The following is a 14,617-nucleotide window of genomic DNA, read 5'->3' as shown; positions in this document are numbered from 1 at the left end:
ATGTGGGGCTCGATCCCAGGACCCTGGGTTCATGACCTGAGCCAAAGGCAGATGCTCAACAACTGAGCCATTCAGGTGCCCCAGAGTAGCTCTATTTTTAACTTTTTGAGGAACCTCCATACTGTTTTCCAGAGTGGCTGCACCAGTTTGCATTCCCATCAATAGTGTAAGAGCGTTCAAGGGAGAGAGAATCTTAAGTAGACTCTGTGCTGAGCATGGAGCTGGATGTGGGGTTCCTTCCTTGACCCTGAGATCACAACCTGAGCCAAAATCAAGAGGCAGCCTCTTAACTGACTGTGCCACCCAGACGCCCCTATTATTATTATTTTAAAATATATTATCATACTATGTGTTCACTATTTGTTCTATGTTCTTAAAATGTTCAATTTTCAAAATTTGGCATTTTTAGTTCCATTTTTGATATTTTCTATTTTTTGCCTTAATGTATCATGATCAGAGAGTATGGCATGCCTCATTTCTTGTCTTTTGTGGCATAAAATTGGAATGGTTCTTGTAAAATATGCTTCAGTGTTTAAAAAAACTGTATTTTATTTCTGAAAGTTAATCTTCACATATGTCTACAATGGCTGCCTTTCTAGTTGTGTTGTTCAGATCAATTAGTTCATTCCCATATCTATAACTAAATCTGAACTTGTCCTCCCTTTTCTACTTTCTAAATCTTTCCAAGATCCACCTTTCTCTCCCAGGTTCTAATTGGACATCATTCGAACCACTTCTCAAATTTCAGTTTGTTTCTAGACTCAGTGCCTTACCTCTAAGAACTTCCTGTTCTCTCTTCTCAAAATAACTTTCATTATCAAGATTCTGGAAAAAGACTCCAAGCTATGGCTTTTCTAGCATCACTGGTGGATCCTTACTTATTTATTTAAAATTTTTAAAATTTAAATTCAGTTTAGTTAACATATAGTGTATTATTAGTTTTAGGGGATAGAATTTAGTGATTTATCAGTTGCATATAACACCCAGTGCTCATTACCTCAAGTGCCTTCCTTAATGCCCATCACCCAATTACATCTCCCTACCCATCTCCCCTCCAGCAACACTACTGGTGGATCCCTTAAACCACACTTCTTCTGGGGCACCTGGATGGCTTAGTCAGTTAACCATCTGACTCTTGATTTCAGTTTAGGTTGTGATCTCAGGGTCATGAGATCAAGCCCCATGTCAGGCTCCACGTTCAGCATGGAGTCTGCTTGAGACTGTCTCTCTGCCTCTGTCTTTGCCCCTCCTCCTGCTGGCTCTCTTTCTCTAAAAATAAATAAATAAAAGAATGAATGAATGAATAAATAAATAAATTCTTAACCCCCCCCTCCACTTCTTGTTCTATCTGTGAACAGGAAGTGTCAGAAACCAGATGTTCCTTCTTTTTAAATGCTGTCAAAATTTAACCTCCTTCCCTCCCCCCCACCATGTTGCAAGCACTCAGCTTTTGGCCACGTTATTGCTTCAGTTCTCTGTTGCAATAGTTCTTACACTTTTCCATCTGCAGACTAATTCTTTTGGAAAGCAAAAGACACTATGGAACCACCCACTACAGCTTACTTAGGCTTCATTGGCATATGACCCAGGAAAGGAGTTTTCAATGTGAGCTAAAGAGCTTGTGGTCAGATGTCAGCCAGGGCTGCAGTCATTTAAAGGCTTGACTAGTGTTGAAGGATTTATCTCCAAAGTAGCTCACTACACAGAGGGTGAGTTGGTCTTGGCTGTTGGTGGGAGGCCTCAGTTCTTTTCCATCAAGGCCTCTTCACAGGGTATTTTATATGTCCTTAACAGCATGGTGGGTGGCTTCCTTGAGACTCCAGAGAGAGTAATCCATGGGAGCAAGGCAGAAGCCAAAATGCCTTGGAAGTCACACACTTCCACTTCTGTTATATTCTATTGGTCACACAGTTCAGCCATGGCTCAGTGTGGAAGGGGTGTGAATGAATATTTAGAGAGGATGATCAAAGGGGCCATCTTGAATGCTGGCTATTACATAGGGCATACCAAGTGTAACTGATGTAGTGTGCTTGGACTATAAATGGCTAGCAATGAGGCTGAAAGTTATTTATGGACTAAATTATCAGGGACTAAAGAGTTTGGCTTTTAATTGTTGGTGTTAGGGAAATACTGAAATATTTTAAAGAAGGCACCTAGAGGGTTGAACTGTTTCTTCTTATCCAAATTTGGCAGCAAGCTGTCCAGTACAGTTAAATAAGTCCTCAACATTCTCTGCTTTTTCTTTGGACTGTTTGAAAATTCATGTATATTTACATACATCCTATTGTTTTATTTGTCTTGGATTGACTTTTGGAAACTGTTAGTCTGTATCATATGTCAGCTTGGATTTCTTCCACTGTATAAAACTTAATATCTCTGTATCTGCTGGGATACTTTTAGTTGCAAATAAAAAATTCCGCCAACAATGACTTAAGCAATGAAAAGAATTTATTGACTCATTCAACTGCAAAGTTCAGATGTAGAGAGCATTTCAGGTGTGGTTTGATCCAGAGCTTCACATTTGTAAGAAGGATCTGGCTCTGCTTTTATGCTGTGTTGGTTTATTCTCAGGTGGACTTTCTTCACAGTAGCAAAAATGTCTGCAGTGGTTCCAGGTTTTGCATTACATTGGAAAGAGAAAAAACATCTTTGTCCTCAGATCCACTTTGATGGGTCTGGCTTAGGTCACATGTTCACACTTAAACCAATTGCTGAAGTCAGGGATATGGAATATATGGATTGGGATTGGCTTAACTTAGTTCATATGCTCTACACTTGGAGCTGGTGGTGAACCTTAAACCCCATAGTTCTCCAAAGAGAAATTAAGAGTTTGTGGGAAGAAGGAATTGGATGCTGAGAAGGTTAAATAGATGATGGGGATTAAGGAGTGCACTTGTTGTGATGAGCACTGGGTGATGTGGAATTGTTGGATTACTATATTGTACACATGAAACTAATATTACACTGCATGTTAACTAGCTGGAATCTAAATAAAAACAGACAAACAAACAAACAAAAGAGTTGCTGGGAAGATGGAAGTTGGATGCTGGGGAGGCAACCACAAGTGTCCAACACAAAATCAAAATTCTGATGTGGTTCATCTAACCAACATTTCCTGGGGCACCTGAGTGTCTTAGTCAGTTAAGTGTCTGACTCTTGGTTTCAGCTCAGGTCATGATCTCAGGGTCCTGAGATCGAGCCCTGCATCAGGCTCCACATAGAGTCTGCTTGAGATTCTCTCTCTCCTCTGTCCATTCCCCTGTGCTCGCGCTCTAAAATAAATAAATAAATAAATAAATAAATAAATAAATAAATAAATAAATAAAAATCTTTAAACAACATTTCCTAAGCCCCAGCCAAATATAGTGTTGGGTCCTGGGATAGAGCCATGAACAGGACATATTCCCTGCTCTCAAGTGAGACATAGTAAATATTTGTTGAATGAATAGTCTGGGGGAAAGATACATATATACATGATTCACCATACCATATAAGGTCTATTTCTAGCTCTAGAGACTTTGAGGTGACAGGAGTGTGATCTGCTCTTTCACTCCTCTTTTTTCTTTTTTCTTTTTTTTCTCTTTTGTCTTATTTTTTTTAAATTTTATTTTATTTTATTATGTTATGTTAGTCACCATACAATACATCATTAGTTTTTGATGTAGTGATCCATGATTCATTGTTTTCGTATAATACCCAGTGCTCCGTGCAGTACGTGCCCTCCTTAATACTCATCAGCGGGCTAACCCATCCCCTCAACCCCTCCCTTCTAAAACCCTCAGTCTGTTTCTCAGAGTCCATAGTCTCTCATGGTTCATCTCTCCCTCCAATTCCCCCCCCCCCCGTTTTTCCCTTCCTTCTCCTAATGTCCTCCATGCTATTCCTTATGTTCCACAAATAAGTGAAACCATATGATAATTGACTTTCTCTGCTTGACTTATTTCACTTAGCATAATCTCTTCCAGTCCCATCCATGTTGATGTAAAAGTTGGGTATTCATCCTTTCTGATGGCTGAGTAATATTCCATTGTATATATGGACCAATCTTCTTTATCCACTCATCTGTTGAAGGGCATCTTGGCTCTTTCCACAGTTTGGCCATTGTGGACATTGCTCCTATGAACATTGGGGTGCAAATGGCCCTTCTTTTCACTACATCTGTGTCTTTGGGGTAAATACCCAGAAGTGCAATTGCTAGGTCATAGGGTAGCTCTATTTTTAATTTTTTGAGGAACCTCCACACTGTTTTCCAAAGTGGCTGTACCAACTTGCATTCCCACCAACAGTGTAAGAGGGTTCCCCTTTCTCCACAACCTCTCCAACATTTGTTGTTTCTTTTCTTGTCCATTTTTGCCATTCTAACTGGTGTAAGGTGGTATCTCAATGTAGTTTTGATTTGAATTTCCCTGATGGCTAATGATGATGAACATTTTTTCGTGTGTCTCTTAGCCATTTGTATGTCTTCTTTTGAGAAGTGTCTGTTCATGTCATCTGCCCATTTTTTGACTTGATTATTTGTTTTTTTATTATGTTATGTTAATCACCATACATTACATCATTAGTTTTTGATGTAGTGTTCTATGATTTATTATTTGTGTATAACACCCAGTGCTCCATTCAGTATGTGCCCTCTTTAATACCTATCACCAGGCTAACCCATCCCCCCACCTTCTTCCCCTCTAGAACCCTCAGTTTGTTTCTCAAGAGTCCATAGTCTCTTATGGTTCATCTCCCCCTCTGATTTTCCCCCCTTCATTTTTGTTTTTTGGGTGTTGAGTTTGAGAAGTTCTTTATAGATCTTGGAAATCAGTGCTTTGACCAATGGAACAGAATAGAGAGCCCAGATAGGGACCCTCAACTCTATGGTCAAATAATCTTCGACAAAGCAGGAAAAAATATGCCATGGAAAAAAGACAGTCTCTTCAATAAATGCTGCTGGGAAAATTGGATAGTTATATACAGAAGAATGAAACCCCACCATTCTCTAACACCATACACAAAGATAAACTCAAAATGTATGAAAGACCTCAATGTGAGACAGGAATCCATCAAAATCCTAGAGAAGAACATAGGCAGTAACCTCTTTGACATCGCCCACAGCAACTTCTTTCAAGATACATCTCCAAAGGCTAGTGAAACAAAAGTGAAAATGAACTTTTGTGACTTCATCAAGATAAAAAGCTTCTGCACAGCAAAGGAAACAGTCAACAAAACAAAGAGGCAACCCACAGAATGGAGAAGATATTTGCAAATGACAGTACAGACAAAGCACTGATTTCCAAGATCCTCTTTTGTCTTCTAATTGAAAGCTAGCTCTTCCAGGGTGAGACACTGGGAGGAAAGAATTGGAGAGATAGCAGAGGGTTCCTAACATGTGCCTGGCTGCCTATGGGTAGTCAGAGGTGTCCCTAGTCTCACTCTGGTGCAAACTGGGTCCATCTCTTATGATCTTCAGGATCTGAGGTTCAAGATGTTCTTGGGAGTGATATTTAGCTTTACCATGGTCCCCTTCCCTGCTGAGGAGTCCCTTGGAGGGGGAAATGCCCAACTCACTTGGCCTCTCTAGGCTTAACCCATTCTCTACATGTGTTTCTTCATTTGGAACCATGAAGTCTCCATCTCCCTGTTTCTTGGTCTTATTTAAGCTGCACAGAGCTTTTCTGGAGGAAGGCTCTTATACATGCAGCCTTCCCCCAAACCCCTAGGCCTGTAAAACCCTGAAAATGGAGACCCTGAAGCTGAATGTGACAGTAATGATACAAGATCAGGTCAAGGATCATGGTTATTTGCCAAACTGTACAAGATGTTGTAACCAGAGGATGTTTAATGTAATGTTAATGATAATGTGGCAGAGACACCTAGTTGTCTCCTGGTATCTGTTTTCTTCTTTAGAAATTAAACTCTAATTTTTTCCAGAATTTATTTTTATTTTTATTTTTTTTAAATTTTATTTATTTATTGGACAGAGAGAGACACAGCGAGAGAGGGAACACAAGCAGGGGGAGTGGGAGAGGGAGAAGCAGGCTTCCCACGGAGCAGGGAGCCCGATGCGGGGCTCGATCCCAGGACCCTGGGATCATGACCTGAGCCGAAGGCAGATGCTTAACGACTGAGCCACCCAGGTGCCCCAAATTTTTTCCAGAATTTAAACTCCAACCTCCTTTGCAGCTATGTGAGACTAAGTTCTGGCCCATGAGATGGGAAGGGAAGTAAGTGTAGCTTTTGGGTCACACCCTTAAAGGAAAGAGGCATATTCTTTATTTTTCCTGCCAGTGGGAAGTTCCACATGGTGGTAGGCTATCTGTGATGAGGTGGATGAAGACATACCTTGGGATAACAGAGCAACTTGCTAGAAGGAGCCTGGCTCTCTAATCCTGTGGAACCTGTCTAACCTCCCTGGAGTGTCAATAAGGCAGTCTGGTTTAAGGTTTTGTGATTTTTGCATCTTATTATAGCAGTGAAACCTCAGCCTCAACCAATACAAATTGCCATTTGTTGGGTACATCCTACATGCCATGTGCTGTGCTAAGCTTTTCACATACATTATTTAATCTTGTTTTTAGAGAGAGAGAGAGCGAGCGAGCATGAGTGGTGGGGGAGGGGCAGAGGAAGAGGGAGAAACAGACTTCCCACTGAGCAGGGACCCTGGATGAGGGGCTAGATCCCAGGACCCTGGGATCATGACCTGAGCTGAAGGCAGACGCTTAACTGACTAAGCCACCCAGGCACCCTACATTATTTAATCTTTACAATTTATTTTGGTTGTTAAGTAGTGTATCAGCTAGGGCTTATTGGGCAAAACCAACAGAAACAGACTCTGGCTAACAAGCAAAAAATGAAATTTACTGGAAGGAAATATAGTGGCTCATAGGATGGAAGGGAAGCAGACTCAGAGAGGACAGAAACTGTGACTTTGGCAGTCCTGACAGGAGAGAAAGAAGCCAAATATTAATTTTCTGCCTTTGCATCACTGTGCTCAAAATTCAAATTAAAAGTAGAGTCCAGAGGCACCTGGATTTCAAATTTCAAAAATTTGAAATCATCTGCAGTCTGCCTTATCCTGCTTCTCCCTCTCCCACTCCCCCTGCTTGTGTTCCCTCTCTTGCTGTGTCTGTCAAATAAATAAATAAAATCTTAAAAAAAATAATAAAGTAGAGAGTCCAGGGGCACCTGGGTGGCTTACTTGGTTAAGCGTCCGACTCATGATTTTGGCTCAGGTCATGATCTCATGGGTCCTGAGATGGAGCCCGGCATTGGGCTCTGTGCTCAGTGGGGAGTCTGCTTGGGATTCTCTCTTTCCCTCTGTCCTTCCCCCCCGCTCCCATGTGCTCTCTCTCTCTTTTTCAAATAAATAAATATATCTTTAAAAAAAGCAGAGAGTCCATTTGATCCTACTTTGGTCAAGAGGCTACTCATTTAGTTAAGATGGGGGTGGGGAAAGGCTCCTTAACTTACCTTGATTTACTGTCTCACCAAGAAATGTATACAATGGTAGAGGGGTAATTGATCAAAGGGAAATTGGCTGCTATTAGCAAAACAAGGGACGAATGGATATTGAGTGGCCTAAAACAAAAATTTCCACTATGAGTAAGTAATAAGATTTCCAATTATGTGAAAATTAATAAAGGGAGATCTCACTAAAGCAGAGCCAGGAGGCTAGAGTAGGAGGCTAGAAGAGGAAGCTATACCACTCAACCTCAGTTATAGGAAGAATTGTTAATTACAGACCCCAACAGAAGAATCCTCAACAGGAAAGAGCTATAAATTATAGGGCTCAACAGGGAAAGATGTATATTGCATCCCCTACAAGAAATCGACCATCCCTGCAATTCAGCCAATGGGAAACTCATCGCCTGGAACTCTGTTTCTCTCCAATGGACTTTTGTTTAAAACAATCCTTCCTAGTCTTCTCCTGTTTTAGAAAATAACATCCTTTGTTTGTTGTACTTGCGTGTGGTTTTATCATAGTGTCCATATCCCAAATTGCAATCCTCTGCTATTCTCGAATAAACCTATTTTTGCTAGTAAAATAACTGACTGTTCTATTTTTAAGGTTTAACAATTATAAGGAAAACGAAGCTCAGAGAGGTAAGTTAACTTGCCCAAAGTCACACGGCTAGTAGAAAGCAGAGCTAGCGACTGAACCCAGATTAACTGACATGCTCTTAACCGTGATGCTGGGTGGCTTCCAATGGCTAACTCAGACCAGGTATATTTATGTTTGAATCTCCATAGAGGGGTTGACTTTCTACTGACTGATGCTGCTTCAAATAGGGTATAAAGATAAGTCTAATGCTAACCCTTCTCCCTCTTGATCCTAGGCCTTAGGTAGCCAGAAATTGGGGGTGTATTTTGATAAGAGAACAAAAAAATTTGAAATCATCTGCAGTCGGCCTCATCCTGCAATGCTCAGCAGGATACAAGTAGTTCAGACAGCAATCAATGGGCTTCTGGTGTGGCACAGGAAGAACAAAAGCCCTAATTGCCTCTATCTTTTGAGTCCACCAACATGGTCTATACATTGTAAGAACTGCTGTAATACCTGTTTACAAAGAATAGACACCTACCTGAATTTCTACAAGAAAATAGGGCCTTGGTGTGGAGACATGGGGAACAGGTATGAGGATGTGTGGGAGCTGGACTAAAACTGGAAAGCACCCACAGAATCCAGGCTGCTCTAGGACTCACTCTCCATTTCTCTCTCAGGGGCTGTGTGGCTCCCTCATCTTATCTCTGCTCCTCTCTGTGAATAGACTTCATTCCCTTCCTGTGACCTCTATTCCTTCACAACATAATTTGCTCCAGTCATCACTTCCACATTTCAGGAAGAAGGTTCAGGGAGGGGAAATGTCATCCTCTTTGTCCATCAAGGTTTCCCTTACATCTCATTGGTCAGAGTGGGCTCACATGGCCACTCCTGGCTGTAAGGCAGGCTGGGGAATCCTGTAAGCAGCTTTTCTAGTCTCTCTCTTGGAGAGAGGCATGGGAGAGGGAGCTGGAGTTAACCTACTATAAAGTATCTGCCCCAGGAGGTGGAATTTAGATAAACCTGCCAGCATGGTTGAGATAAAATTTATAAAATGTTTTGAACCTACAAAGCACTGTAAAATGTTGGCCTCAAAATGGGATGCATGTGGTACAACCCATTTGGAGAGTCATTTAAAAGGCCCCAGAGTGTGCATCTAATTTGCCTGAGTCATTTCATCTTAAAAATTATATCCATAAAAAAGAATTCCAAAGAAGCAAAAAGTTGTATGTAGACAATTTTTTAATGCAGCACTGCCTAAAATCACTAAAATTTCTCAACTCAGTGGAATACTTTATACCCATTAAAATGGGTATAAATATGAAATATTTGTGTTAAAATGTTATATAACAAAACCATGATACGGAATTAAACCTACCCTATCATGACAAATTTGTAAATTGTATCTGTGCTGGGAGTGAGTGCAGAAAAGCTGATATATGATGGAAGTGGGACTGCATGTTGCTTTTTCTTGTTTTCTTTAATATTTTCATAATACTCTTTGTATGTTAATACAATCAGGAGGAAAAAAAAAACAAATACAGTGGCTTTGTAGGCTTGACTCAACTGTCAGGGACTGAACAGAGTCATATATCTTAGGACATATCTGATCTACTCCCCACAAATGGGGAAAGGTTTAGCCCTTTGATATTTGTGTCTATCCCTTCCCTCTAAAAGCAAAAATATCAGATAAAAGAATTTGTGGTTCTTTTCCTTCTGTTCTTTTCATGTGAAGGAAGTATCACTTCCCTTCTGTCCTATTCCAGAAATTAGTAATCTTATCTCAGTCCTGCTCAGGTCAGGTCCTGAACCACTTCTTCTTTCAAGGATGAGAAACAGGAAGAAGTATTTCAGGGGCAGTGGTAGTGCATGTTTGTCTCTGCCCTGCAAGTGACCTCTGCCAACCATGTTTTAGTGTGATCTTGGGGAGGAATACCTAAGACTCCCACAAAGCATATGGTGTGACTGTTTCTTTCTTCTGCCCGAAGTTTGGATCTCTGTTTGGACAACTGAGGGAGCATGTGGAACCATCTAGAATGCTTCTGAGAGAGCAACAGGCAGCTTTGAGGCCAATATACCCTTTATGTATCATTGGGGATGTGCTAGCCATATCATTGGTCAACCCAAGCACAGTGGGTAGAATAATTATAGCTAATGTTGACTGAATATTCACTACACGCACTTTGACATCTACTAATCTCATTTAATCATCACAACAACTCCAAGAGGTAAGTACTATTATTGCCATCATTTTCCAGATGAGGACAAGGAGGTCCAGAGAATAACTTGCTTAATTAAGGTCAAACATGTATAGAGATAGGATTTTAACCCCATTAGTCTGGCTTCAGACACTAAAGGCTTAATCAGATTGCTAAGAATGACATTCAGGTGGAACTTTTCTCAGCAATAAGTGTAATGGAAAAACAATATTATGTTATTTGTACTTCCCAGAACCTTCTCAGAAGGGTAGATCCTGTGTGGCCAGTTCCTTTGAATGTGGCGGATCAAGCAAATTGGAGAGGTTTAGACAGAGGTAACTTCTCTGTGCAGGTGGGGGGTGGGGGAAAGATTTGGAGCAATGGGTCTGGGAGATTGTGTTGGGAAGAGAGGAGCCACCATCCTGGGTGCCATGTGGGGCATGGGAGATTAAGGAGACCCTGCTACCTTCCTCATTCTCTTGAGGGCAAAGGCAGAAAATTAGGGAGAAGAAACATGGTAAAGAGGATTTGTGGAGTTGAATATAGAGACTCATGTGATACCCCACTTATTTGAAGGAGGTGAGAGAATAAGTCTTGAAGATATCTGGGGGGAACTCTAATCCAGTTAGAGGGAACAGCCAATGTGCTGGAAGTGTGCCTGGTATGTCTGAGGACCAGCAAAGAGGCCAGCATGGCAGGAGTGGAAGGAGTGAGGGGTCAAAGAGAAGGAGATGAGCTCAGAGAGGTAAGGGTGGGAGAATGGGACAATATGCCCCATGTTGACAGATCACACAGGGCACTGTTGCTATTGACTGAATGTGTAAGAACATTTCCACTATGGTGCCCTGGCCACCTGGCACTGCCACATAGACCACACAGGCAAAGGCTTGAACAACAGCTTGTCTGAGTTTTGGCAGAATGCCTGTGATCTTCCCAGAACAGAGAATATGGGAGGCCTGTGAAGAGCTGCACTGGGGCCATTTTCTGCTTGCCTTTCTTCCCTTAGGAGGCCATCATGAACCAGTTTCTGTGGTCTCCCAGGTTCTGAAGAGGTATAGAATTTTCTTGCCCCTCCACCCCCACCCCCAAGAGCTATAGACTAAAATTGCCTCATCTATTAGTCTAGAATATTGCCTCCCCTTTTTTCTTTTTCTTTTTCTTTTTTTTAAAAGATTTTATTTATTTATTTGACAGAGAGAGCCAGAGAGCACAAGCAGAGGGAATGGCAGAGGGAGAGGGAGAAGCAGGCTCTTCACTGAGCAGGGAGCCCAATGCGGGGCTTGATCCCAGGACCCCGGGATCATGACCTGAACTTAAGGCAGGCGCTTAACTGACTGAGCCACCCAGGTGCCCCTGCCTCCCTTTTTTCAGTTCATCCTTTTTGATTTGCAGGATAAGAACCACGTGGAAATTTAGTTTTGCCATCTAGGTAAGTAATAAACCTAAAAGTGGCTTATTGTTATCTTTACTGATCCATCAGTCAGGCCTTGGCCTGATCTAGCCTTATTGTCTGCTTGAGGCTGAGATGGGGCAAGCTGTGGGAAACAAGATTGAGAGCCACCAGGCATTCTGTTTTAGACATACTTGTTTTGAGGTACTTGTTAGACATTGAGCAGGCAGTTGAATATCTGAGTTTGGAGCTCAAGAGGGGCATCTGGGATGGAGATATAAACTTTGGCATTGTCAGCATATAGATGATATTTATAGCCCTGAGACCACCGAAGAACAGAGTGCAAATAAAAAAGGCCCAAAGACTGAGCTCTGGGATCCTCCTTAGGAGCTTGAGAGAAAAGAAGGGATTGACAAAAGAAACAAGGAGGAGGGACTGGGATGAAGGAGAACCAGGAGAGTAGAGAGTCCCCAAGACCAGTGTACAAATTAGTTCCAGGAAGGAGTGGTCAAATGTCAAAAGCTGCTGAGAATCACTTAAGATGAAGATTGAGAAACAACTATTGGAGTTAACCATGTATCCTTGGTGACCTTGATGAAAACAGTTTTGGTGGAGTGGGGAATGGGGTGGGGCAAATGCTTGATTGGAATGGGTTTAAAGGACAGTGGGAGGAGCAGAACTGAGCACAGCAAATGCAGACAACTGTTTTAGAAACTGTTTTGCAAAAAGGGAGCAAAAAATGGAGCACTGGTGGGCGAAGTGGAATCAAAGAAAGTATTTGCTTTTTCATTAAAAGAAATTATTTCTGATGGAAATACCAGATTTCTGTGTATCCAATCAGTATTGTTTTCATTGATCTTATGCATTTATTCTGGAACCAATACCATATTTTAACTTACAATGGCTTTGGGGTTTTACTTTGATATGGCACCTCTGGCTGTAGAATGATACGATGCAATAAGGTATATTTCAGAGTTTTCTAAGCTATTTCTATGTGTTTTCTCTTCCAGGTAAATTTTACTTTTATTTTATTATTTTAAAATTTATTTATTTCATTTTAAAACAATGCACATTTATTATATAAATTTCTGAAAATCAGAAAAATAGAAGGAATTGTTTTTCATTGTACACTATAAAACCACCAAGCAGAAGATACCACTATTACATTTTTCTTTCTTCTCACATTTCTTTCTCTTTCTCTCTCTCTAGATATATCTATATATATGTGGGTGGTGTTATATAATTATGATTTTTAAAAAAGATCTTTTTATTTATTTGGCAGAGAGAGAGCACACAAACAGGTGGAGCAGCAGAGGGAGAGGGAGAAGCAGACTCCCTGTTGAGCAAGGACTCCATTGCAGGGCTCCATCCCAGGACCCTGGGATCATGATCTGAGCTGAAGGCAGATGCTTAACCAACTGAGCCACCCAGGCGCCCCACTTCCAGGTGAATTTTAGAATGAGCTTGTCAAATTCAAGAATAATGCTGTTGGGTGAGATTACACTGAATTACTGAGTACTCTGATGGAGAACTGACGTATTTATAGTGTTAAGCCTTGTCATCCATGAATATGGCTTGTCTTTCTATTCTTTGATGTCCTTGAGGAAAGCCTAATAGTTTAAAAATATAGTTTTTACATATTTCATGTTAGATTTATGCTTACATGTTTTACAGCTTTTTGATGTTATGGATGGTGTTTTCTTATATTTTCTCATTAGAAGATTAGTCAGCCTTAGCTGAATAAGGAATAGATTAGATTTTTATATGTTCATCTTGCTGAATAAGATTAGTTCTAACAAGTTATTGTTAACAGTCTTGGATTTTCATACTTTCTGCAAATGGCTTTTTGCCCATTGAACATGCCTTGTGCAGGAAAGAGTTATGATTGGATGTTACTGTCTGCCCATAATTTTTGCTCTTGGGAAGTCAACAAAATGATCAGAACAATTCTTTGAAGCGGTTTCCTAGCTGTGCCAGATTAACTCAAACTCAAAGAGAAAATAATTGCACTGGTGGTGCTATGTAATACTGGAATCTTGCTTTATATTGACTTGGATAGAGAATAGATGAATGGTTAAAAAAAATAAAGAAAAAAACCCAGACAAGTACAGAAGGAAATTTTACTTCTAAAAGCTTATTTTAAAACCTTTTCAATAGGGGTGCCTGGGTGGCTCAGTCGTTAAGCGTCTGCCTTCAGCTCAGGTCATGGTCCCAGGGTCCTGGGATCGAGCCCCGCATCAGGCTCCCTGCTCTGTGGGAAGCCTGCTTCTCCCTCTCCCACTCTCTCTGCTTGTGTTCCCTCTCTCCCTGTGTCTCTCTCTGTCAAATAAATAAAATCTTTAAAAAAATATCTTTTCAATAAATGGAACTGGGAACTTATTTGTTCATATGGACAAAAATGAAATTGGACTCCCTATTTCACACCACATACATCCAAAATAAAAAATAAAAAATAATTAAGACAATTTTGCAGAAAGTCAGAAATTAAATAATGTAAGTAAAACAAATATTTGAGAATATATCAGTAAAAAAGTTTTTTTCTAACTTTGGAGATTTCTTAAGTCACAGGAAAGGCTAGTAATAATAATCCATATTAAAAATAAAAACACTTGTCCAAGAGAAATGCCAATTATTTTAATTGATAATAGCATCTAACTTGTAGTTTCAGCATGAGTATCAGAAGAGATTATGTCTGTGAAAGTGACTTGTAAAGTGCTAGGCAAATGGTGGTTATGTTTAATCGCTTGGCATCAGGGAAATCCAAATCAAAACCTCAATGAGATACCACCTCACACCAGTCAGAATGGCTAAAATTAACAAGTCAGGAAACGACAGATGTTGGCGGGGATGCGGAGAAAGGGGAACCCTCCTCCACTGTTGGTGGGAATGCAAGCTGGTGCAACCACTCTGGAAAACAGTATGGAGGTTCCTCAAAAAGTTGAAAATAGAGCTACCATATGATCCAGCAATTGCACTACTGGGTAATTACCCCAAAGATACGAA

The 14,617-nt window shown here is 40.7% G+C and overlaps 1 long non-coding RNA gene across 1 annotated transcript; it reads left to right on the top strand.

The window, feature by feature from the left end:
• Positions 1-8,152: 8,152 nt before the first annotated feature.
• Positions 8,153-13,650, top strand: LOC117999559. The gene is made up of 3 exons (XR_004676286.1): positions 8,153-10,559; positions 11,617-11,653; positions 12,897-13,650. It is a non-coding gene; the product is annotated as an uncharacterized LOC117999559 (long non-coding RNA).
• The last annotated feature ends 967 nt before the right edge of the window (positions 13,651-14,617 follow it).

This window comes from Mirounga leonina, unplaced genomic scaffold (genome assembly GCF_011800145.1).
Source record: "Mirounga leonina isolate KUSES-001 unplaced genomic scaffold, KU_Mleo_1.0 Mir_454, whole genome shotgun sequence".
Lineage (NCBI taxonomy): Eukaryota > Metazoa > Chordata > Mammalia > Carnivora > Phocidae > Mirounga > Mirounga leonina.
Note: the sequence above shows the minus strand (reverse complement) of the source record. Positions and strands in the feature narration are given on the sequence as shown.